Source organism: Selaginella moellendorffii, unplaced genomic scaffold (assembly GCF_000143415.4).
Source record: "Selaginella moellendorffii unplaced genomic scaffold, v1.0 SELMOscaffold_93, whole genome shotgun sequence".
NCBI lineage: Eukaryota > Viridiplantae > Streptophyta > Lycopodiopsida > Selaginellales > Selaginellaceae > Selaginella > Selaginella moellendorffii.
Genome location: NW_003314354.1, coordinates 661,590 through 664,401, shown reverse-complemented (window position 1 = coordinate 664,401; position 2,812 = coordinate 661,590).

Genomic DNA, 2,812 nt, shown 5'->3' with positions numbered 1-2,812 from the left:
ATATAGATCCAGATCTAGATGTTATATTTGAGACACAAGATCCTAGAGATGTTAACAAAGACATTCCAGCAAAAGTACAAGTTGGCAGGAAGAAAATTACAATTCTAGAGGGAAAAAATGCAAATGCACTCCAGAGGGATTTGATGGTCTCCTCGAGTGAAGTGACGAGTAAAGGAAAGCAATAATGCAAGAACTTTGAGATAGCAACATACAAATGATGGAGAAAATGGAGGTAACTAATGATTGACAACACTAAGCTTTGATTGTGGGTGCAAATAGGAGAGTTGCAATGATGTTGCAAGGAACACATGATGTGCAAGGAACTTCAATTGCTTTTGTGGAATTAACTATGACAAAGGAAAAGTAGAATTGCAAATTCTAGTGTTGAAATGAAATTGAGTAGAATTAGGGTGAGAATTGAGCTAGGGCACTGGATCTCGACATGAGGCACTAGAGCACTAGGTTTGATCTTTATTCAGCCCTCAGCCATGGAGCTCTTGGCCATGGTGGAGCTCTCACGGCCATGAGCTCTCGGCCATGGAGCCCTTGGCACTGGAGCTCTCAGCCATGGAGCTCTCAGTTTGCTTCAGCTCGCCCCTGCTTCTGCTCACCCCTTCTGTTCTTTATTGCTCGCTTCTTGCACACAGGTTGTTTTCGAAGGCAAGGTGAAAGAATTGTCTATGGCAGTGCCTCTGATGTGCCGTGCCTATGATCTACTGCCCATTCCTTCCAAGTCATATCTTCCTTGACTCAGATTTGACTGTGAGATTTCCATCTTTCATTTGGCTTTGTGATGATATTTGTTTTGTCCGGTGATACAGATTAGCCAAATAGATCTAGAGCAAATCAAACCCCATAGAGTTTTGGCAAGCCAAGAATATGATGCTCCTGGCATGGCACAGAGAAAAGCCCTTGAGAGCAAAGCAGTGGCCTTTGTTTGCCAGGATTTCAAGTGCTATATAAGTTGTTTCTTGACCATGCTTTTCAAGCGTAGAATTGCAGCAGGGAGTCGCAAGTAGCAACTCCATTGATTTGTCTCTTAAGGACATCAATGCTGGGATCAAGGATCCACATATGTATGGGTTATATTATACCAACATCTTTGAATGGCTGAGGTATGAAATAGTTCTGGTTGATAGTTTGTAGTAAACCTTCAGCTTTGTAGCTCAAGAGGAGGACTTCAAAGAATTCATACAACAAGATATCAACCCCGGTATGCGTGGGATACTTGTTAAAGTCCCTTGTTCTGATTTATTGATTAATTTGAGTGCTTTCACAAGTTTCTGAAGAGTATAAATTGGTTCCAGACATGCTATACCTTACTGTGTTCTACATCGATTGCTTCCTTTCTGCAAACGTCATTAGTTGGCAACAGTTACAGTTGCTTGGAGTCTCTTGCATGCTTATTTCATTTTAAGTATTATCCAGCCAAATAAACATTATTTTTCATCAAGTACAAGGAGATATGTGCGCCCCAGGTAGAAGAATTCTGCTATATCACCAATAAAATATGTGGCTGATATGTATGATCTACAGCGGAACATCAAAGGCTGCAAACTGACCCCAACTAGAGAAAAATATAAGCAACACAAGGAAAGCTTGCTTTTGTTGTAAGAAACCACATGCAAACTATCTATCTCATTTTCAACAGATTGGCAACTTCTTGGGAAGGAAGAAAAATGCTATACTTGTTATGTTAAAAAAAAAAAAAAGCCTGGATGATGAATCCTGGCAGAGCTTTCTCCAGAAAAGCATGCAATCAAGTTTCGAGGCTTCTTTTGTGTGTGGTGTTTCTCGAGTGGTGGTATCGAGCTCCTGAGCTTTGCGGTTTTTTTTTCTCGAGGGTAAGAGGATATTGGTTCATTTTTTTCTGATTCCAAGTGATCTCTTGTATGCAGTATACTCCAATGCATTTGATCCATCATTCTTTCCCATGCGGTTTTCCTCGAGCTTGTCTTCTCTCTATTTCATTTTCGGGACAATGGAAAAGCCTCTGCAGAAAGTTCTTTCACTGTAATTCACAGCTCTAAACAGCTTGTTGAAGATTTAGAGGACCAGTGAGAAAGATGATGCTCAACTTGGCATTTGATCATTGCTCCCACCTGAATTACGGCAAGAAAGCAGTGAGCTTGAATGGATTCACACTATCATCAGCCAGCAACCTGTCCACAGCAAGTTCTTTTTTGTACAAAATAAAGTTCTCATAATCTTGTGGAAATGATGATGCTCGACTGGGACGTGTGCGTGAATTGCTTGCTTTTGGCTTATGTCCAGTATGGGTAATATCATGGACAATGTCTTGGCAAGACTGCCGGGTCCGAAATGTGTAATCCTGGTGGCCGTCACACCCGGGAAGGTAAACCCATCATGTAACTGTTATCAAAGGAACAGATTAAACTGTACATTTATACGAAAAAATGTCTGCATGTCATTCCACTTCACAAACCTAAGAAAACTAGAACATTCATTGTGGATTTTGCATCAAGAAAAACCTCTTACTGATAAGATACATCTTCTTGCCATAACGATCTACAACAGATCTATCACCTATCTATGCTATTCCACTTTACTGAAATCTAGAGAACTTGCACTAGCTTATGAACAATGGAAATATAAATCTGGAATACTGGGAATGGATCGCAAGAGAAAGTCAAAAAATGTGGATGATGTGATTGTAGAAGATGTTACTTGTAATGAAGAAGAATAAATACCTTCTAGCACTACTGTGGAGATTTGTTTGAAAACTAACGTGAGCAAACAGAATGACCATAGAATATGTGAAATTGGTGATAGTCTGTCTACTACTGGCAAT